Raw genomic sequence first — 23,955 nt, 5'->3', positions numbered from 1 at the left:
ACAATCATGTGGCTCACCATCCTCTGAAGTTGGTAAACTCTCGGCTGGATTTACTGTATCACATCTCACTAGGGTGACATCCTCCTGCTCTAAGAGCCTATGATAGTCTCTGAGCCTAGGCATAGTCAATGTATATTTCCCATAGTTCAGAAGATTTCTGAGACTATGATGGGTAAGAATTGTTACTGGGTAGCCCATCGTGACCGATGATGCTTTATCATACATTGAATATACTCCCACCATTGCTCTGTAGCACAGTGGTAACCCTAGTTCTACCTCTGAATAAGCAGTAGAGTAGTAGGAAATAGGCTGAGGATTCGTCCCCGTGCCTGTCGGTTGACAAAGAACCGCACACGCATATCTACCTCCAGTAGAAGTAGACACATATAGCAAAAAGTTCTTCGAGTAATCTGGTAGTGCAAGTGCAGGTGCCTCCTGCAACCTCTGTTTGATCGTTTCAAATGCCACATGGCCTTCCTGTGTCCAGGAAAGATTGCTATGGAGTTGACCACTCTCAGTACCCCTAACCATAGCTCTCAACGGTGCCATCAAACTAGTATAACCCTCTACCCAAGCTGAGGAATAACCAGCAATACCCAGAAATGTCATCATTTCTCTGACTGTTCTAGGTTTTGGAGCCTTACGAATAGTTTCCACCTGCTTGTCCGAAATGTTTCTGTGGCCATGAGTTATGTTTTGACCTAAATATACAACTTTCTCCTGACAATATTGCAGCTTTTTCTGTGACACCTTATGCCCCTTTTCTGCCAATACCTGTAGTAATTTAATTGAATCCCTATGACATGTTTCCTTATTTTGTGAGCAAACCATTATATCATCCACGTACTGAATGACAGTGCTCTGCAATATCTGATCTATCCCTACCAAATCTTCCTTCAGTACTTTATTGAAGATATGCGGCGAATGCCGGTACCCCTGTGGCATTCTACTGTACTCATAGAACTGTCCCTTATATGTGAACCCAAATAAATCCTGACTCTCTACACTAAGTGGAACACTGAAAAATGCTCCACATAAGTCTAGTACTGTAAAATGTGTCGCATCAGGAGGAACTTGAGCTAACAAGGTATGAGGGTCTGGCACTTCTGCTGGAAAGTCAATCACTACCTCATTTACTGCTCTCAAATCATGAGCTACACGATAACTTCCATCTGGTTTTTCCACAGGCCACAAAGGCGTGTTACTCCGAGGGTTTTTTGTTGTCCTTAAAACACCTGCTTTCGAAAGTCCTTCAATTTGTGGTTCAATTCCTTTGATTGCTTCATCTTTCAATGGATACTGATTTTTCCATGGAGGTCTGGCTCCTGGACGAAGTTCAACCTTCACAGGTTGGGCTGATTTCACAAGTCCAATATCAGTACTATGTTGAGACCACAACCCTTCTGGAACTTGTTGCAACATCTCCTCTTTCATAGGGTCTGAATCAATTTTCATATTGCAAATAGATTCATGTGTCATTCCTACAGCCTGTGGCTCTCCTTGTCCTTGAGCCGAAATCATTATTTTAAGAAATCGTTGATCTTCACTTCTCCATATCGCCAAATTCTCTTTCATTGGTCTGAAACTAAGTGTCTCTGCTTCTGTCATCATTTCTCCTATTTGCTTTTGCTCATAGCCTTCCGAAACCAACAAGGTAACATGTGGCACACTCTTCTCAATATCAAATTCTCTATTCAGATAATCGTCTGTGTTTATCTTCATAGCTGCTCCTTGTGGTCCTAAAATAATGCAACTTGAGCTAAGTTGAACCTTCTTCGGTTGATGACTCAACCATTCCTCTGAGTGTGATTGAGCAGCATTCTTGAAATATTTGAGCGTACAATGGAATGGATATTCCGGAAGCTTCGCATCCGGCATATTTGCAACAATAAATCTTTCCCATATCTTAGCCTGCTTCATAAAATCTTCACTGAGATTTCCAATCCAGAATACTGAAGACGAATCCATCTCCGTCATCATCGACAATTGGTAAACCTTTTCCTTTGGCATTTCTATCAGACAGCCGTCTGGTGTACATCTTATTGTACAGTTCAACTTACACAATGCATCTCTTCCCGATAATGCAACAGGTGTATGTTCTGATACCAGTATGGGTATTGTAATTTTCTGATCTTTATAGCATAACTCAATTGGTTCCGTAAGAGGAATCAGCTGTTTTACTCCCTCAAATCCGATTGTCCTAACGAGTTGATTGGACATAGGGAGATGTGTAGCATCTTCAGGTCGAACATAGGTGAACGCAGCTCCGCTATCCGCCATCACTTCCAATGGTCGGTTGTTTATTTTCACCTCAATTGTTGGATCTCTTTCCGGTCCTGATGCTACCAGCTGACACCCCCCTTTCGGATCATCTAGGCACCTCTAGAATCCTTGCTCCGGACCCCTGTAGGGGTTTACCGGTCCTCCAGATGATCTTGACTGGCCCCTGTATCCTCCTCTAAAATTCCCTCTGTCTCCTCCTGACCAATTGCACCCACGGGCAAAGTGACCAACCTGTCCACAATTATAACATGCTTCTGAACGTTGCTGGAAGGATGACTTAAATCTATGTCTTTCTCCGAAGCCTTCTCGTCCTCTTCCTCACCAACTCTGTGTCTGTCCAGAAATTGGCTGTGGATATGAATCAACTGGTCCCGCCATGGGTGGCTGGTACAATTGCGGTTGGAACTGTTCTGGTTGAAGCTGTGACAGTGATTGTTGGTTTGGTGCACACTGACTCTGCATAACCAAAGCTTGTTTCTTATCCTTTTTATTCTCCCCCAATTGTATTTGATTGAGTTTTCTGAGAGTTTCTTCGTCCTGCTCTTTCTGGTCGAGTTCCTTCTTCCTGTACAGATCCACTTGATGAGCTATGTGATCTGTATAGACACCTTTTGTCATGCTTCCAAGTCCAACCACTTCTGCCAGTTTGCTTCTTACTGGTGAGGGCAGTCCCATTTGCAGTTTAGCTCTCAAAATTGACTGCTCAATTTGACTCACATCTGGATCATTTCCAGTAATATTTCTCCACACTTGATGAACTCTTGACACATAGGCTCTCGGATTTTCTTGTTGTCCTAGCGGGTCAATCAGAATATTATCAGGATGCACATTTGTTGGAAATGTATCTTTCAATGCTCTCCACAGACGATTCCTACTTGCAGCCAACAATTCAGGATCGTTCACTGCAGTCCCTACATATCTAATGAGTCCAGCTCTCTGGAAGACTTCTTCCATATCTGGAATCCCAATGAGATTAGCCAACAGTCTCTTGACGTCTCCTATGGCAGACTGTGTTCCCACCGTAATTTCTTCCAATTTCGAAATCCAAGGATAGGCCCCATTTTGAAGAATAGGCAACTTCTCAAGTATATTTGACATATTGGTATTTTGCAACGGCTTATATTCAAAGTTTTGACCTCGAATGATAACTGGTACCATTTTGCTCGTGGTATCTTTCCTTGACCTTAATGCATATTTTGTCTCACCTTTTTTGGATTCTTTTTTCAGCTGTTTCTCCTTCTGTATGGTCAGCGTCTGGAGTTCTTCCTCTAGCTCTCTTACCTCTCCTGCAGTCCTTGCATTCTTCAGTTCTGATAAGCATCGGTCTATATCTCCTTCTATTTCTTCTGTGCCAGTCTTTGCAGGATAAACTCCTTTCGAATACACAGCACCTTCAGTCTCCTCTTTATCGCTGTCTTCATCTTTGCTTTCCTCAGCACTCGAATATATTGTATCCTTCTTCTTCAAACCTTCCTCAGCACTGTAATATCTTGTATCCTTCTTCTTCAAACCTTCCTTACCCCTTCTCTCCGTTCTGGCCAACCTCCGTTTGATGACAGGATCATATCCACCCATGATCCCCTCTAAATCACTCTGATCATCATCGTCCTCATCCAGTTCCATCCTACTTAACCTCATTCCACCCTTCGTTTTCAGACTTCTCGTTTTCTTTTCACCTTTGGAGCTTGGATGCATTTTTATGGTCGTTTCTGCTTGTCCTCTCTCTATTATTTGTTCATCTTCATCTCTGATGTAATAATCACCCTGCTGGAGGATCACTGGAAGCTGAGGATAAGCATCCCTAAGCTCTACTTCCTTCTCATAAGGTGGGGGTCTTTTCGCCGAATCCGTATGTGAGAAAGGTATACCAACTTCTACCCTCAGTTTCTCTGTCGACGTCTCTTCCTTTAGCCTTTTCTCCATACCTTTGCTTCCCTTGTCGTTGGTATCTTTCATCAGTTTTTGTCCTTCATCTTCAAACAATTTAAGAACACCCAGCTCCCTTTGTCTCTTCTCTTTACCTCTTTACGTCGTGGAAGAGTCCCTTCCACTGGCCATGGTTGTTCAATGTCAGGCCAACGTTTGTTCCATTTGCCGGATAATCTCGCAATACCCTTAACTAAAGGATTACTATGTTCCACTATATCAACCGGTGTAATAACTTTCATAGCCTTGCTATCCTTTCTCCCCATTGTAACTACTCTTTTATATTCCTTTATTGTGACCTATTTTATTTTAGCCTATATAGCCTATGGCTTCCCCCCCTATAATTATTAATATACCCTAAACAACCCGAGAAAAACAGAACTTTTTTTTTTTTTTTTTTAACAAATCCCAAAAAAATAAAAAAAATATGAATATTAAAAATTTAATCAAAAAAACTTATTCAAATTATTATTTTTTTTAATTAAAAATAAAAAACCAATAAAAAAATTCAATTAAAAATTTTATTCAAACATTATTTATAATTAAAAAATTTAAACATCAATTAAAATATCAATTAAAAATCAATTAAAAATTATGAATAATTAACACCAATCTTTTATTTCTACACCTATTTTACCAATTTATCAATTAGTGGCCCACTTACCTTAACGAATCCGGAAAGTGAATACCAGTAGTCAACTTCACAGCAATCAAAACACAAGGACTTCCAATCTACAACACTACCACACCAATAAATTCCATTGTTTAATATGCACCCAAGTATTTTAATATCACAGAATAATATCAGTACCTGCTTTCCAACCGAGCCCCCAATCAAGCCCAGTAATGCACAGAGACACCAAAATGCAAATTTTATTCAAATGATCAGTCCGTTGCCAAGCGCCTGAGAGAGTGTCATTGCATCCAACATCCTGTAGGGAAGATTTGTAGACAAAAAAGCACTAGCCTGATTTTGAATGATCCTCTGCCTGCGTCACACCTTGTCTCGTCACGTCACGCTAGCCCCTCCTCTCTCTCCTTTGCTCCGTTCTATAGCCTCATATGACAAGGGAACAGAACGGTACAGACAAGCATTTAAAGTTTATACACTTAACCAAGTTATCCACATTCAATATTCCCCCACTCATATTTGCTATAAGACTGAACCCAGGACTAAATAGATCGCTCAAAACATTTTTATTTTATTTTAATCCGTCATTTAATTCAATTCATTATACTCCGTCAACATATATTTAATTTATAAATTTACTACATCTCAACAAATAGTTTCATGTTCGAATAACAGTTACTTTAACGATTTAGAAGATTCGTGTCCACCTTCCCCTTATCTGTGGCTATTTCTCCTTTGCAGGGTAACCCCAGATGGGACCTATGACCCTTACCCCCCATGCCGTGTTTTGTAGGCTTAGCACAACCGCATGTCGTAGTTTTAGCCCCGTAAAATCAAGCGCATGCGCACATCCACTTAACCCCATGCTTACCACACCATAGAACGCCAGCGTTCTACCTCAGTTCTCTATTTTACACTTATAGCCAGACAATAACACATAACAGAACTCACATTTGCATAGAACTTTCAGTTCCACCCACATACAAACAAGTTTAAGAGGCTTGAATCCATCGCAGTGGACCTCTAAGGTTAAGGTTATCATGTAGCACGCAACACAATTAGCATTTAGCAATTAGCATTAGCATTAGCTTTAGGTACACTGTGACACAAAACACATTTAGCATTTAGCATTAGCATTAGCTTTAGGTACACTGTGACACAAAACACATTTAGCATTTAGCATTAGCATTAGCCTTTAGCTAACTGCGGCCTACAACATGTAACAAAACCCGCATTGCGTCTTAAATTCATTTTTCTATGTTCCTAAATTTATTCTGCCGTGAGTATGGCTATTTATATGAGCGGTCCCCCCCATGCAGATATCCCGTCGGACATAAGATGAGCAAGCAACCCCCAAGAAATGTCCCACCAACCCCAGTCTAAGACTGACCTGAAACTCCTAACGCGTTGCCAGGATTTTATGGCCCACCATGCGGTCGCCCCGTTTGTACCGAGGGTTTATCTAAACCCTGCAATGCTCTAAAATTATAGACGTATCTCCCTTACTTTATTCTGCCAATATCTGCCGTTAATATCTGCCTTCAATTGCTGTACAAATTTAGAATAATTATTACCAGACTCCTAATCAACAGCAACACCCTACATCAACAACGACCCAAGTACTTTTAACTGTACACCCTCAAAGCCCTCTCATGAATCAGCGGGATCCCGGACGAGCCCCCATTTGTAGTGTCTGTTGTTTGCAGTTGTTGCCGTCAATCAAGGAGTCTGCTTAAGCTGCACCGTGTTCAAAGGCTTTTATTAAAATCACGAGGTTACAGCATAAGTTACAGACACGCGAAGTCCGGAGAAGCAGTCCCAAATAAATCTCAATGCTTTCTGACCCTCCTTCGGGTTTCCCCTAGTATATATAAATTCCCAAGATGTGGGTGGCTCCCTCTACTGGCCAATCACCAGTCTCCCCTGGGGCGTCACCCTCCAAACGCTACATTTGAAATAAGATCATAAACATTCCCTCTTCTGTTCCTCTAAAACAGTCATAATGTTAATACACCACACCATGACAAACACTCACAGTTACATTGTTACTATACTTTGTATTCAGTCACTGTTTTATGAAAACGGGTGTTCATTATGTATTAATCAGGTAATAGTTTATTTTCCACTGTAGTACAGGTGTGTCTTTGAGAGCTGTAGCCTCCAGGGTTGTGTCTTCAAGATCATTAGGAACCAAACAAATCACATTTTACGTACCAGTGAGTTTCACCACTAGGTGGTGCCATGTAACTAGTTAAAGGGAAGTGGGATCCTCTACTTGTCCCTAGTCCCTACTTGTTGGACACAGTGTAAGCCATAGAAATAGAATGATTAAATGATCATTATAGTTCTGTGGTGTAACCATCCACCCTCTTGGTTTGACCTCTGTATGACCCCCCTCCTCCTCTTCCTGTCCCGGTTCAAACCAGCAGTATTTTCAGAATATTATCCATCCATTTTATTAAGATTATGATTAATGCAGTGTGATGTGGAGACTCATGTACAGTGTGTGTGTGTATATGTGTGTGTGTGTATGGGTGTTGTTCCATGGCAGGCTGGCAGCTCTGAGACGAGCCTGGAGGACCCTGGAGAGAGGAGAGCGAGAGGAGAGGAGAGGAGAGGAGAGGAGAGGAGAGGAGAGGAGAGGAGAGGAGAGGAGAGGAGAGGAGAGGAGAGGAGAGGAGAGGAGAGGAGAGGAGAGGAGAGGAGAGGAGAGGAGAGGAGAGGAGAGGAGAGGAGAGGAGAGGAGAGGAGAGAGGGGATAGAGAGGAGAGAGGGGAGAGAAGAGAGAAGAGGAGAGAGAAGGCCTCCAACACATCAAGCATGGCAGATGACTGGTGACCCCTCACATACACACACACACGTAAACCCATGTGTGGCACTCACGCACTGTAGTACACTGTAGCCTACTGTACACTGACATCCCTACAGCCATTATAGTTCACCTTCAACACCCTCTCTAACAGAGCCTGTCTACCTCGCTCTCCCAGCTCCAGATGGCCCTGTGCTATGCGGTGGAGTTACCCAGACTGAGTGTAGCTTTCCCCCCAGTACCTGGGGCCTATCCATACCCCACGCCCTCCTTCTGCACTGCCAGGACCCACCATGAACTCCTCCCTGCCATCGTATCCAGGACCTGCCGCTCACCGTAATGAAATAAAAACGTAGGCTCATTCTAGGGCTGTGACGGTCATGGAATTTTGGATGACGTTTATCGGTCAGCCAATTGTTTTATTTAAAGACTGACATTTTCTCCTCTCCTCCGCTCCCTACCTGATCTCAGAGCAAAATGTGTTATATTTTCCAAAATTCCCTTTAGTATGATATGTTACTTTACGCTACTTGGCTTACCAATGTAATAGAGGTCGTACCAGGGCCGGCTCCAGGCATAAACTACATAAGCGGTCGCTTAGGGCCCCCGGCCGCTAGGGGGAGCCCGACCCAATAACAAAAAATATATATATATACACACTACCAGTCAAAAGTTTGGACACACCTACTAATTCAACGGTTTTTCTTTATGTATACTATTTTTTACATTGTAGAATAATAGTGAAAAAAAAATGTGTTAAACAAATCCTAATATATTTTATATTTGAGATTCTTCAAATAGCCACCCTTTGCCTTGATGACAGCTTTGCACACTCTTGGCATTCTCTCAACCAGCTTCACCTGGAATGCTTTTCCAACAGTCTTGAAGGAGCTCCCACATATGCTTTGCACTTGTTGGCTGCTTTTCCTTCACTCTGCCGTCCGACTCATCCCAAACCATCTCAATTGGGTTGAGGTCGGGGGATTGTGGAGGCCAGGTCATTTGATGCAGCACTCCATAACTCTCCTTCTTGGTAAAATAGCCCTTACACAGCCTGGAGGTGTGTTGGGTCATTGTCCTGTGTGAAGTTGCTGGATATTGGCGGGAACTGGATCGCGCTGTCGTACATGTTCATCCAGAGCATCCCAAACATGCTCAATGGGTGACATGTCTGGTGAGTATGCAGGCCATGGAAGAACTGGGACATTTTCAGCTCCCAGGAATTGTGTACAGATCCTTGTGACATGGGGCTGTGCATTACCATGCTGAAACATGAGGTGATGGCGGCAGATGAATGGCACACAAGCAAAAAGTGTGACAACCAACCTCTGTCTCCCTTAAACGCTTTGTGTGGGACTCCCATTACAGCTGCTACCACTAGAGAGTGCTATTCTGTCTGAAAAACCAGCAATTCCAGTTGGCCTTCTGATCTGTCAGACACTGCAGGATTTTTCAATGAACAGAAGAAAATAAAATATAAAAACTTGAACCATCATGGGGGTTAATGTGTTGTGAAAAGGGTTATGAAATTGAATGTCATGTAATATTTTGTATTGTATATGATGGCCTTAATGATGCTGGACCCCAGGAAGAGTAGCTGCTGCCTTGCCTTAATAAATACAAATAAGACAATGGGCCTCAGGATCTCGTCACGGTATCTCTGTGCATTCAAATTTCCATCGGTACAATGCAATTCTGTTCGTTGTCCGTAGCTTATGCCTGCCCATACCATAACCCCACCGACACCATGGGGCACTCTGTTCCCAACTTTGAAATCAACAAACCGCTCGCCCATACGACGCCATCTGCCCGGTACAGCTGAAACCGGGATTAATCCGTAAAGAGCACACTTCTCCAGCGTGCCAGTGGCCATCGTAGGTGAGCATTTGCCCACTGAAGTCGGTTACAACTCCGAACTGCAGTCAGGTCAAGACCCTGGTGAGGATGACGAGCACACAGATGAGCTTCCCTGAGATGTTTTCTGACAGTTTGTGCAGAAAGTCTTCGGTTGTGCAAACCCACAGTTTCATCAACCGTACGGGTGGCTGTTCTCAGACGATCCTGCAGGTGAAGAAGCCAGATGTGGATGTCCTGGGCTGGTGTGGTTACACGTGGTCTGCGGTTGTGAGGCCGGTTGGACGTACTGCCAAATTCTCTAAAATGACATTGGTAGAGAAATGAACATTAAATTATCTGCCAACAGCTCTGGTGGACATTCCTCCAGTCAGCATGGCAATTGCACAGTACCTTAAAACTTGAGACATCTGTGGCATTGTGTTGTGTGACAAAACTGCACATTTTAGAGTGGCCTGATATTGTCCCCAGCACAAGGTGCACCAGTGTAATGATCATGCTGTTTAATCAGCTTCTTGATATGCCACACCTGTCAGGTGGATGGATTATCTTGACAAAGGAGAAATGCTCACTAACAGTGATGTAAACAAATTTGCGCACAAGATTTTATAGAAATAATCATTTTGTGCTTATGGAACATTTCTGTGATCTTTTATTTCAGCTCATGAAAAATGGGACCAACACTTTACATGTTGTGTTTATATTTTGGTTCAGTGTACATGCAATTTTCCCGTGTTCCACCGCAAACTGTCATAAACAAATCTCACACGTATCTGACTCCGCAAGCTCCCAGCTACTATCTAATCGATGCAACGTTGACATTATCCCACCCCTGGTTAGCCACTATTGGCTTAAAAGCCAAACCTAACACAATATCAGCCAATTAATTTCCAGCAATATTGCCCTTATCTGTCTGATTGGTGCGCACGTTTGTTTATCACCCCCTGTGTAGCCAGTTGATGTGATAACCATCTTGTGGGTTGACAGAAATACTTTCCCCAAAACCTCCTCAATGAAATGTTAACTGCAAAGTAGGCTTACCTGAGTAAGTATATCATCCATTATTTGTTATTTGCAAACTTTGCCAGGAAATGAGCAGCAGCAGTACAGAACCATGACTAGACCAGCACATTCCTCACTCGCTAGATGCACAATTAAAGGGCCAGATGCGCAAGTAAAAGGAAATTACACTCAAAAATTGAAATGTGTTAGTTTTCTTCAAGAACTAAAAACAAATGTCTTCTGATGTGATTTAAGCTTTGAAATGACTCCGAACATCCAATTTCATTTTTTCTCTATGAACAATTGTAATGTACCACTATTTTACCAGGTATATTGACATAAAGCATAGTGCTCTACTTTCTCTTGTACACCAAGAGTTGCAGGGGAGAGGAGAAGAGAGAAATGTGCCTATTTGAAAGCTAGAAAAAAATGAGTCGCTCGCAACATTTTTTGAAAGTAGCTCTCATGCTGCAAAAGGTTGGCGACCCCTTTTGTAAATTCTACAGTTCTACATTGTTTACACGTCGACCAGGCATCAACATTCTATTCTGATTTCTCGGCGACATCTTCCCAATATGCAAACGCTCTCCACACTAAATATTCCAAACACACGTACGTTAATTTGTACGTTCGTTAGTACGTTTGTTCGTTCGAATGATGCGGCTTGCCGTGGAGATCTGTCATTTACTAAATGATTTGTGGGTGACTACATGTTTACTGTTACCTTTTTTCATCATGGTTAATGATACACCCAGAAGTCATACGAGAGAGAACATATTTACCAAGCTGTCACTAAGCTCTCTCTCTCACAAGACTGATTGGAGAGGTTGTGAGGAGGGCTCTGTCCTTTTTCTATCGCTTATTTCTTTCTTATTTCTAATTTCTAAAACATTGTTACTGTCCCCCACGATGACATGGGATGGGGGACTATGGATCTGACTCCCATCCGTTCATACGTTATTCACAATATCTCAGACACCACTGGGCCGATTTTAACGAAACTTGGGTGAATGATGCCTCTTGCCATTGAACTCCGGCATGTAGAAAATTACACTGATAGGCCCAAGGGGGGCGCTATAATAATCAACTGGAATTCCAAACTTTGAATTTCAGGGCTGCATCATTCATGGGGGAGACATAATTACTGTTGCCTTGTTACCACATGGCTTGACCTAGCAACTCAGAAATAGTTTTTGAATCTAGCTCTCCCTTTCCTTTTTTTAACAAACATAATTGTTCATGTATACTCCCATAATTCAAACATAGAGAAAATACCAAGACATATTTCTTTTACTTTCACCTATGAAAAACACATCAATTCCCCTCACCTCAATGATTTGTCATGCTGACATGAATTGACTAGGTGGATGAGTTCTTTCAAAGAATTCACACATTTTAATCTTAACCCCCTAGGCCGATGTCTGCGCACCCGCGGAAATCTAACTAGCAAAATAAAAAAATCCCCATAAAAATCTGTCCGTTTAAGCTAGAGATATATGCGTCTCAATCCATTGTGTCCGCCTGTGTAACGCTTCTGCATCTGTGTTGTTTGTCAGACCATGAGACATCCTGAAAATCAGTCTTCTCACAGAATCGTCTGTAGCGTACAAACTATTATGACCCTTCTTTGGAAAGATGATAATCTCATGAACATGATGGTGCTCTCCATTTTACTCTACGACCCCCACAGTGTCTTGGGACTCATCTGAAGTCGGTACAGCCAGTCTGCCAACTTCTATCTGTAGCGTCCGAACAGTTGGGGCTGCACACTAATTTGACCCCTCTGTGGGAAGGTGAGACTCTCACGAACACGTTTTGCTCTAGGACACCCAAAGGCCTCTTCTGAAGGTCCCTCGGTACCAGTTGAAAAAATGAATGGAAGCATCTATGGAGACTGTTTAGTGCCAAAAGTAAGGGGTTAAATGTACATTTTAAAAAACGAATGTTTCTTGATCTTTCTTATATCTCTCAGATATAGGACAGACAATTCAGAACAAACTTAGTTTAGATTTTTTTTTGGGGGGGGACTATCTATTGTTCCATGTAGTGAATCTGTTATTCAATGTTTTTGAATGGGCTAATATTTATATATAGTTTTTTTATACTTCAAGGGGTCTTAAAATTCTAAATCAAATAGAAATATTGTCCATGGTATGACCTTCTTTAAACAATTCCATATTGCTTAGTAGAACCGGAGCAAGGAAAGATTTTCTGTGCAAAATTTCCAAATGACATCAGTTTGACTGGTTGTAAGGAAATAGAAAGCTGTGAATATGACCCAACAGGTTTCAGTTCAGCTTGGATGCATATTTTATGTGGTTGAAATACTATCAGCTTTTATGATGCTGATAAAGATAGCACCTCTACAGATGGTATCTAACTGAGCATTGGCATTCTCTCAAGATGCTGAAATAAATAAATATTTCTCCACTCCTGTCCCGAGACAAAAAAAATCTGACATTTGGTGTATCATTTACTGCAATAAATGCTTAATTCTGTAGGAGTTCATATTTTTAATTTTTAATTTAACCTTTATTTTATCCGGGAATCACCAAGGTCTCTTTTACAGATGAGCCCTGAATTAAACAAATTACAGAACATACACACATCATAACATAAATACAAAATTCAAGCAGAAAGAAAGAAACATACGGTCATAAAAAACAAACACATTCATCAGTAATAACATCCTCAAACAGCTTTCTTAATTGCCCTAGAGAAACCAGAACATCAAATTTAAGAAAATTTTGAAGATTGTTCCACAAATAAGGTACAAGAAAGGTAAATCAGCTTTTAGTTAACTCAGTAGAGACCAAAGGAATTTCCAGAGTTAGCCATCCCTGATACCGGGTGTGGTTATTCGTATGTCTAAAGTTTAGTAATGATGGTCGGTACTGTGGGACTTTTTGTAAAAGGGCTTTATAAATGAAAACATAGCAATGTATCAACCTACGTGACATCAAAGAGGGCCAACCAACTTTCTAGTAGAGAATGGAGTGATGAGTACTAAAATTGTCGCCCATAATAAAGCACAGTGCGCTATGATAAACTGCACCTACTGGCTTTAATGAAGTGGCAGCTGCATTCATATAGATGATGTTGCCATAGTCTAGGACCGATATGAACGTCGACTGAATTACTATTTAGCGATACGCAGGACCTATTTCTATAGATGAAGCCCATTTTTATTCTCAGCTTCTTAACTAACTCATCAATATGCTTTTGAAAAGACAGTTTTTCGTCTATCCAGATGCCCAGATATTTGTAAGCACGGACACGATCAATATGGACACCATCCAAAGTACATATGCTTATATCATCAGACTTATTTTCATGTGCTCTGGAGAACAATATACTTTGTTTTACCTGCATTCAGCACTAATTTCAGGTCAATGTAGTTTTTAAACCAGTTACATGCAGCCTTGTCTAGGCCAATAGAGGAAAGCCTCTGAATTAGCAGTGAGTGATCAACAGTATCGAAAGCCTTTGACAGGTCAATGAAGAGGGCAGCACAATGTTGCCTTTTTTTCCATACAGTTCATCAATCATTTCTAACTAGGGATGCAGCAGAGATAGTGCTATGACCTAGTGTAAAACCCGACTGATGTACATTTAGAATACATTTCAAAGATAAGAAAGATCTTTGTTGAGAATTAATCAAGGATTCAAATATTTTATCTAGGCAAGAAAGTTTAGAAATAGGCTTCACCACCTTTGTGAAGGGGGAGTACATGGGCCGCCTTCCAAACCTTGGGGATAGTACCAGATATAATCGTCAGGTTACAAATATGAGTTAATGATTCAGCAATCAGGGGGGCAGAGAGCAGCAGCAAAAATGGATCAAGCATATCAGCTCCAGTGGATTTTTTTTCTCCATCAATCTTAAGCAAGGCATCTAGCGCATCACAGGTAGTAAATTGTTGAAATGAAAACAAAGATTCATTGGAAGTTGACGGGTTTAACCATCGAGTCAGGTAGAGGCTGGCAGAGGGAAGAGCAGTCGATTGACTGACCAGGGTCTCAGATTTTTTATTTTTTTATTTTTTTATTTAACCTTTATTTAACCAGGTAAGCCAGTTGAGAACAAGTTCTCATTTACAACTGCGACCTGGCCAAGATAAAGCAAAGCAGTGCGATAAAAACAACAACACAGAGTTACATATGGGGTAAAATAACATAAAGTCAAAAAATACAACAGAAAATATTTATACAGTGTGTGCAAATGTAGCAAGTTATGGAGGTAAGGCAATAAATAGGCTATAGAGCAAAATAATTACAATTAGTATTAATACTGGAATGCTAGATGTGCAAGAGATTATGTGCAAATAGAGATACTGGGGTGCAAAATAGCAAAATAAATAACAATATAGGGATGAGGTAGTTGGGTGGGCTAATTTCAGATGGGCTGTGTACAGGTGCAGTGATCGGTAAGGTGCTCTGACAACTGATGCTTAAAGTTAGTGAGGGAGATAAGAGTCTCCAGCTTCAAGGATTTTTGCAATTCGTTCCAGTCATTGGCAGCAGAGAACTGGAAGGAATGGCGGCCAAAGGAGGTGTTGGCTTTGGGAATGACCAGTGAGATATACTTGCTGGAGCGCAGACTACGGGTGGGTGCTACTATGGTGACCAATGAGCTAAGATAAGGCGGGGATTTGCCTAGCAGTGATTTATAGATGGCCTGGAGCCAGTGGGTTTGACGACGAACATGTAATGAGGACCAGCCAACAAGAGCGTACAGGTCACAGTGGTGGGTAGTGTATGGGGCTTTGGAAACAAAACGGATGTCACTGTGATAGACTACATCCAATTTGCTGAGTAGAGTGTTGGAGGCTATTTTGTAAATGACATCGCCGAAGTCCAGGATCGGTAGGATAGTCAGTTTTACGAGGGCATGTTTGGTAGCATGAGTGAAGGAGGCTTTGTTGCAAAATAGGAAGACGATTCTAGATTTAACTTTGGATTGGAGATTCTTAATGTGAGTCTGGAAGGAGAGTTTACAGTCTAACCAGACACCTAGGTATTTGTAGTTGTCCACATACTCTAGGTCAGACCCGTCGAGAGTGGTGATTCTAGTCGGGTGGGCGGGTGCCAGCAGCGTTCGATTGAAGAGCATGCATTTAGTTTTACTAGTGTTTAAGAGCAGTTGGAGGCTACTGAAGGAGTGTTGTATGGCATTGAAGCTCGTTTGGAGGTTTTTAACACAGTGTCCAATGAAGGGCCAGATGTATACAAAATGATGTCGTCTGCGTAGAGGTGGATCTGAGAGTCACCAGCAGCAAGAGCGACATCATTGATATACATGGAGAAAAGTGTCGGCCCAAGAATTGAACCCTGTGGCACCCCCATAGAGACTGCCATAGGTCCAGACAACAGGCCCTCCGATTTGACACATTGAACTCTATCTGAGAAGTAGTTGGTGAACCAGGCGAGGCAGTCATTAGAGAAACCAAGGAATGCCGAAAAAAAATGATGATTAAAAGCATCACTTATCCCATTCTTCTCATGTATGATGCCAGAGTCAGACAGAACTTGCTTAGGCAGGGAAGAAGAGGAATTTGTACACTTCAGTGCATTTACTGTTTTCCAAAATTTAGAAGACCTACAGTTATAGGTCTTCTAAATTTCAGTTTCCATTGAACCCATCTGAACAGTAGGCTACATTTCCCTTGAACTTCCCTTATTGAAGTCCCCGTCTTGATCCTCACAATCATCACAAATAAAACAGCTTTCACCCTCTTTTACCACTTCACCAAATCTTTCCCAAACATTACTTTGCTGGCCCTCCCTTCGCTTTATTTTCAACAAAAAAATTTTGCCTCTATGGATTTACATAAACTTTTTCTGCCAGTTCCCAAAAGCATTTGGTGATTGGCATGTAAGCAATTTGGCACATGTACAGTAACGGCTAGATAACACCGACATAGTTATTGTTTTTCGGTACACCAGAAGTACATTCATTTACCCAAGAGGTCACACCCAGAGGAGAGTTCAGCAGAGCAGGGGAGAGAAGGATAGAATAGAGCAGAGTAAAGGAGAGTACAGCAGAGTAGAGGAGAGAGGAGAGTAGAGCAGAGGAGAGAAGAGTAGAAAAGAGGAGAGGAGAGAGGAGAGTAGAGCAGGAGAGAGTAGAGCAGAGGAGTGGAGAGAGGAGAGTAGAGCAGAGTAGAGGAGACAGGAGAGAAAGCAGAGGAGAGGAGAGAGTAGAGCAGAGGAGAGGAGAGAGGAGAGTAGAGCAGATCAGAGTAGAGGAGAGTAGAGCAGATCCGAGTAGAGGAGAGAGGAAAGTAGAGCAGAGTAGAGGAGAGTTGATCAGAGTAGAGGAGAGAGGAGAGGAGAGTAGAGGATAGAGGAGAGGAGAGTAGAGCAGAGTAGAGGAGAGAGGAGAGTATTTCAGAGTAGAGGAGAGAGGAGAGTATAGAAGAGTAGTGGAGAGAGGAGAGTAGAGCAGAGCAGAGTAGAGGAGAGAGGAGAGTAGAGCAGAGTAGAGGAGAGAGGAGAGTATTTCAGAATAGAGGAGAGAGGATAGTAGAGCAGAGATGTGGAGAGAGGAGAGTAGAGCAGAGGATAGGAGATAGGAGAGTAGAGCAGAGTAGAGGAGAGAGGAGAGTAGAACAGAGCAGAGGAGAGAGGAGAGGAGTGTAGAGCAGAGTAGAGGAGAGAGAAGAGTACAGCAGAGTAGAGGAGAGAGGAGAGTACAGCAGAGTAGAGGAGAGAGGAGAGAAGAGGAGAGCAGAGTAGAGGAGAGAAGAGAGTAGAGGAGAGAGGAGAGTAGAGCAAGGAAGTGGAGATAGGAGAGTAGAGCAGAGTAGAGGAGAGAGGAGAGTAGAGCAGAGTAGAGGGGAGTAGAGCAGAGCATAGTAGAGGAGAGAGGAGAGTTGATCAGAGTAGAGGAGAGTAGAGGAGAGAGGAGAGGGGAGTAGAGTAGAGTAGAGCAGAGTAGAGGAGAGAGGAGAGTAGAGCAGAGCAGAGTAGAGGAGAGAGGAGAGTATAGCAGAGTAGAGGAGAGGGGGGAGTAGAGAACAATAGAGGAGAGTAGAGTAGAGCAGAGTAGAGGAGAGAGGAGAGTAGAGCAGAGGAGTGGAGAGAGGAGAGTAGAGCAGAGTGGAGGAGAGTAGAGGAGAGAGGAGAGGGGAGTAGAGTAGAGTAGAGCAGAGTAGAGGAGAGAGGAGAGTAGAGCAGATCAGAGTAGAGGAGAGAGGAGAGTATAGCAGAGTAGAAGAGAGGGGGGAGTAGAGAACAATAGAGGAGAGAGGAGAGTAGAGTAGAGCAGAGTAGAGGAGAGAGGAGAGTAGAGCAGAGGAGTGGAGAGAGGAGAGTAGAGCAGAGTGGAGGAGAGAGTAGAGTAGAGCAGAGTAGAGGAGAGAGGAGAGTAGAGCAGAGGCGAGAAGAGTAGAAAAAAGGAGAGAGGAGAGTAGAGCAGGAGAGAGTAGAGCAGAGGAGTGGCGAGAGGAGAGTAGAGCAGAGTAGAGAGACAGGAGAGTAGAGCAGAGGAGAGGAGAGAGGAGAGGAGAGTAGAGCAGAGCAGAGCAGATCAGAGTAGAGGAGAGTAGAGGAGAGTAGAGCAGATCAGAGTAGAGGAGAGAGGAGAGTAGAGCAGATATGTGGAGAGAGGAGAGTAGAGCAGAGTAGAGGAGAGAGGAGAGTATTTCAGAGTAGAGGAGAGAGGAGAGTAGAGAAGAGTAGTGGAGAGAGGAGAGTAGAGGAGAGGAGAGAGGAGAGGAGAGTAGAGCAGAGCAGATCAGAGTAGAGGAGAGTAGAGGAGAGTAGAGCAGATCAGAGTAGAGGAGAGAGGAGAGTAGAGCAGATATGTGGAGAGAGGAGAGTAGAGCAGAGTAGAGGAGAGAGGAGAGTATTTCAGAGTAGAGGAGAGAGGAGAGTAGAGAAGAGTAGTGGAGAGAGGAGAGTAGAGGAGAGCATAGTAGAGGAGAGAGAAGAGTAGAGGAGAGAGGAGAGTAGAGCAGAGAAGTGGAGAGAGGAGAGTAGAGCAGAGTAGAGGAGATAGGAGAGTACAGCAGAGTAGAGGAGAGAGGAGAGTACAGCAGAGTAGAGGAGAGAGGAGAGGAGAGCAGTGTGGAGGAGAGAGTAGAGTAGAGGAGAGGAGAGAGGAGAGTACAGCAGAGTGGAGGAGAGGAGAGAGTATAGCAGAGAAGTGGAGAGAGGAGAGTAGAGCATAGTAGAGGAGAGTAGAGCAGAGAGGAGAGTTGATCAGAGTAGAGGAGAGAGGAGAGGAGAGGAGAGTAGAGCAGAGTAGAGGAGAGAGGAGAGGAGAGGAGAGGAGAGGAGAGTAGAGTAGAGTAGAGCAGAGTAGAGGAGAGAGGAGAGTAGAGCAGATCAGAGTAGAGGAGAGTAGAGCAGATCAGAGTAGAGGAGAGAGGAAAGTAGAGCAGAGTAGAGGAGAGTTGATCAGAGTAGAGGAGAGAGGAGAGGAGAGGAGAGGAGAGGAGAGAGGAGAGGAGAGGAGAGTAGAGGAGAGAGGAGAGTAGAGCAAAGTAGAGGAGAGAGGAGAGTATTTCAGAGTAGAGGAGAGAGGAGAGAATAGAAGAGCAGTGGAGAGAGGAGAGTAGAACAGAGCAGAGGAGAGAGGAGAGGAGAGTAGAGCAGAGTAGAGGAGAGAGGAGACTATTTCAGAGTAGAGGAGAGAGGAGAGTAGAGCAGAGGATAGGAGATAGGAGAGTAGAGCAGAGTAGAGGAGAGAGGAGAGGAGAACAGAGCAGGGAGAGAGGAGAGGAGTGTAGAGCAGAGGAGAGGAGAGAGTAGAGTACAGCAGAGTAGAGGAGAGAGGAGAGTACAGCAGAGTAGAGGAGAGAGGAGAGAAGAGGAGAGCAAAGTAGAGGAGAGAGGAGAGTAGAGGAGAGCAGAGTAGAGGAGAGAGGAGAGTATAGCAGAGGAGAGGAGAGGGGAGAATAGAGAACAATAGAGGAGAGAGGAGAGTAGAGTAGAGCAGAGTAGAGGAGAGAGGAGAGTAGAGCAGAGGAGTGGAGAGAGGAGAGTAGAGCAGAGTAGAGGAGAGAGGAGAGTATTTCAGAGTAGAGGAGAGAGGAGAAAATAGAAGAGCAGTGGAGAGAGGAGAGTAGAACAGAGCAGAGGAGAGAGGAGAGGAGAGGAGAGTAGAGCAGAGTAGAGGAGAGAGGAGATTATTTCAGAGTAGAGGAGAGAGGAGAGTAGAGCAGAGTAGAGGAGAGAGGAGAGTAGAGCAGAGGAGTGGAGAGAGGAGAGTAGAGCAGAGTAGAGGAGAGAGGAGAGTATTTCAGAGTAGAGGAGAGAGGAGAAAATAGAAGAGCAGTGGAGAGAGGAGAGTAGAACAGAGCAGAGGAGAGAGGAGAGGAGAGGAGAGTAGAGCAGAGTAGAGGAGAGAGGAGATTATTTCAGAGTAGAGGAGAGAGGAGAGTAGAGCAGAGTAGAGGAGAGAGGAGAGGAGAACAGAGCAGAGGAGAGAGGAGAGGAGTGTAGAGCAGAGGAGAGGAGAGAGGAGAGTACAGCAGAGTAGAGGAGAGAGGAGAGTACAGCAGAGTAGAGGAGAGAGGAGAGAAGAGGAGAGCAAAGTAGAGGAGAGAGGAGAGTAGAGGAGAGAGGAGAGTAGATGAGAGCAGAGTAGAGGAGAGAGGAGAGGAGAGCAGAGAAGAGTAGAGCAGAGTAGAGGAGAGAGGAGAGTAGAGCAGAGTAGAGGGGAGTAGAGCAGAGCATAGTAGAGGAGAGAGGAAAGTAGAGCAGAGTAGAGGAGAGAGGAGAGTTGATCAGAGTAGAGGAGAGTAGAGGAGAGAGGAGAGGAGAGGAGAGGAGAGGAGAGGAGAGGAGAGGAGAGGAGAGGAGAGGAGAGGAGAGGAGAGGAGAGGAGAGGAGAGGAGAGCAGAGTAGAGGAGAGAGGAGAGTATGGCAACTGCTTCTTAGTAGAACAAAAAGCAAAGACGATCAATATGGACCTATCTCACATTTGAGAATATATACTGCCTCCTACTGAAGAATAGAGTAAATTACTGAAGAAAACCCCAATAAGTAATATCAAAATGAAACATTCAGTTCTGATTTATTTCCATTTTATTAAGTATGTCCCTTTAGTCAATATCATTTTAAACAAGAGTAATGCTGGAAATAATAGTCATGAGTTTATCTGCATAGAAAAAATGTTTGGCAAAGAAGCTGCTATTATCCTAAAAGAAAACATAAAACCAGTGTTCTACCTTATCCATCTAGTAATCATCTTAGTGGCCTGTGTGGTCCAGCGGTCCACTTGTATACAGTGCATTCGGAAAGTTTTTCCACATTTTGTTACGTTACAGCCTTATTCTAAAATTAATTAAATAAATACAAATCCTCATCAATCTATACACAATACCCCATAATAATGAAGCAAAAATAGGTTTCTAGAATGTTTTGCACATTTATTTAAAAAACAAAACAGAAATACCTTATTTACATAAGTATTCAGACCCCTTGTTATGAGACTCGAAATTGAGCTCAGGTTCATCCTGTTTCCATTGATCATCCTTGAGATGTTTCTACAACTTGGTTGGAGTCCACCTGTGGTAAATTCAATTGATTGGACATGATTTAGAAAGCCACACACCTGTCTATATAAGGTCCCACAGTTGACAGTACATGTCAGAGCAAAGACCAAGCCATGAGGTCAAAGGAATTGTCCGTAGAGCTCCGAGACAGGATTGTGTCAAAGCACAGATCTGGGGAAGGGTACCAAAAAAATTCTGCAGCATTGAAGATCCCCAAGAAGACAGTGGCCTCCATCATTCTTAAATGGAAGAAGTTTGGAACCACCAAGACTCTTCTTAGAGCTGGCCGCCAGGCCAAACTGAGCAATCGGGGGAGAAGGGCCTTGTTCAGGGAGGTGACCAAGAACCCGATGGTCACTCTGACAGAGCTCCATAGTTCCTCTGTGGAGATTAGAGAACCTTCCAGAAGGACAATCATCTCTGCCGCACTCCACCAATCAGGCCTTTATGGTAGAGTGGCCAGACGGACGCCACTGCTCAGTAAAAGGCACATGACAGCCTGCTTGGAGTTTGCCAAAAGGCACCTAACGGACTCAGACCATGAGAAACAAGATTCTCTGGTCTGATGAAACCAAGATTGAACTCTTTGAGTTGAATGCAAAGCGTCACATCTGGAGGAAACCTGGCACCATCCCTATGGTGAAGCATGGTGGTGGCAGCATTATGCTGTGGGGATGTTTTTCAGCGGCAGGGACTGGGATACTAGTAGGAAAATGAACGGAGCAAAGTACAGAGAGATCCTTGATGAAAACCTGCTCCAGAGCGCTCAGGACCTCAGACTGGGGCGAAGGTTCACCTTCCAACAGGACAGCGACCTTAAGCACACAGCCAAGACAACGCAGGAGTGGCTTCCGGACAAGTCCATGAATGTCCTTGAGTGGCCTAGCCAGAGCCCGGACTTGAACCTGATCAAACATCTCTGGAGAGACCTGAAAATATCTGTGAAGCGACGCTCCCCATCCAACCTGACAGAGCTTGAGAGGATCTGCAGAGAAGAATGGGAGAAACTCCCCAAATACAGGTTTGCCAAGCTTTTAGTGTCATACCCAAGTAGACTCGAGGCTGTAATCGCTGCCAAATGTGCTTCAACAAAGTACTGAGTAAAGGGTCTGAACACTTATGTAAATGTGATATTTCTTTGCAAAAATGTTTAAATACCTTTTTTACTTTGTAATTATGAGTATTGTGTGTAGATTGATGAGGGGGAAAAAAACGATTTAATCCATTTAGAATAAGGCTGTAAAGTAACAAAATGTGTAAAAGGTCAAGGGGTCTGAATACTTTCTGAATGCACTGTACAGCCTAGGCTACCAGAGTCAGCATGAGTTGAATCTGAAGCATGCTCTTCTGACTCTCAAACTCTTCCACTTTTCCAGTCTCCTATCTCATTGGTCTATATGAATGAAATACACACATCTTAAAGCGGCAATCAGTAGCTGAAACAGTAACAAAGCATACTCCACGCCACAGTTTTGCTAAAAAGCTGAGGGATGGGGCTGGAGAAATGTAACCACTCTCAAATTCATAGACAGAGCTATGGATGCAAGGACTGGCCATCCATGATATCAAAATGATAGTCTTAACCATGTTTTGCGGCTATACAGTGTGTTTGTTTACATTTAATTTGTTTACAAACATTGGAGTAAAACAAGTGTATTTTTTGGGTTCTGATGGGGTATGACAGTTGAACTAAACTCATGAGGCATTTATACGTTTTATTTTTCAAGAATCAATGGCTAAACATCATTAATTTATACGTCCAGAAATGGATGTAACTAGTGCAGATTGCCCCTTTTAATAGCACGAAAACCCCTGTTCCTAGAACCAAATCGGGTCTGGTATTAGGGTGTGAAAGAGTGATTGCAGTCCTCATGTTGATGTCTTGGCTCCCTGAGGTTTGCTGACAGTGGAGTAAAGGGGGCTGGGATCAGCAGGGTTCGCTGCCTCTCTCCCTCTGCCAGAAGAGAACTGAGGTATATGTCACTGCATCTTCACCCTGGGCCTACAGACACACACACACACACACACACACAAACACGTCACAACAAAGGAAAGGCTTTAAACAGTGAATAGGAGGGAGAGCAATACCTTTACAATATGTTCAGTATAGCTTCACTAATCAACTCTATGAGGGGAATTTTGGTTGAAGTGGTCAATGGAAGCATAGGTGATTCTGTCAGCAGGTTGACTCTACAAGTGTCAAAATTGTTATTGAAACATGTATCATTTAAACTGGACATTAGTCTCAATACTTGATAACAACTGGGTGAAATCATGTTTCATATTAACCATGTTTCAAATACATTAATATATTGAGGAACTGACCCTGTCATCATTGGTTGGTGGGGTGGAGTGGTTTACTGCATTCAGACCCTTCATAAATGAGTAACAATGGTAATGGATTCAAAACAATAGAATTACAGAGCAAACTCTTAGTTAATTTCCTACAACAATAGTATAATACACTAACTGTGTTTATTAAGCCACAGCGCATCAATTACATGTCTTTGTTACTCACAATGCTGTTATCATTCAGCACTTGATTCTCTGCAAAGAACCCCCCCAAAAACATAAGAAGAATTTCAATGGCTGGCTCCATGTATTACTGTGTTATTAATGAACTCCATTAAACTCAAAGAAAGATCAAAGACAAATGTACAGTAAGTCCTTACTTTCTCTCCTTCTGCGTACTATGATGACGGCAGCAATGACACACACCACTGCTACCACAGCCACTCCTACAGCCACCGTAAAGATGAGGATCTGATAACCTGAGAGGACCAGAGAGGGGAACAGGGTCTGGTTTAGTGGGGTACCTGAGAGCAGGGCCGGCTCTAGCCTGTTGGGGGCCCTAAGCGAGATTTGGTTGGGGGAGAAACATTTACGTTTTAAAGTAAATGTCTTCCAATTCTACACATTTTGCCGTGGGGGTGTTGCAGTTTTAA

The 23,955-nt window shown here is 43.1% G+C and overlaps 1 long non-coding RNA gene across 1 annotated transcript; it reads right to left on the bottom strand.

The window, feature by feature from the left end:
- Positions 1 to 23,155: 23,155 nt before the first annotated feature.
- Positions 23,156 to 23,543, bottom strand: LOC121548738. The gene is made up of 3 exons (XR_005996688.2): positions 23,529 to 23,543; positions 23,336 to 23,383; positions 23,156 to 23,200 (listed from the first exon to the last, which is right to left on the bottom strand). It is a non-coding gene; the product is annotated as an uncharacterized LOC121548738 (long non-coding RNA).
- Between the last annotated feature and the right edge of the window lie 412 nt (positions 23,544 to 23,955).

This window comes from Coregonus clupeaformis, chromosome 33 (genome assembly GCF_020615455.1).
Source record: "Coregonus clupeaformis isolate EN_2021a chromosome 33, ASM2061545v1, whole genome shotgun sequence".
In the NCBI taxonomy this organism is placed as follows: domain Eukaryota; kingdom Metazoa; phylum Chordata; class Actinopteri; order Salmoniformes; family Salmonidae; genus Coregonus; species Coregonus clupeaformis.
This window is presented reverse-complemented; position numbering and strand designations above follow the sequence as displayed.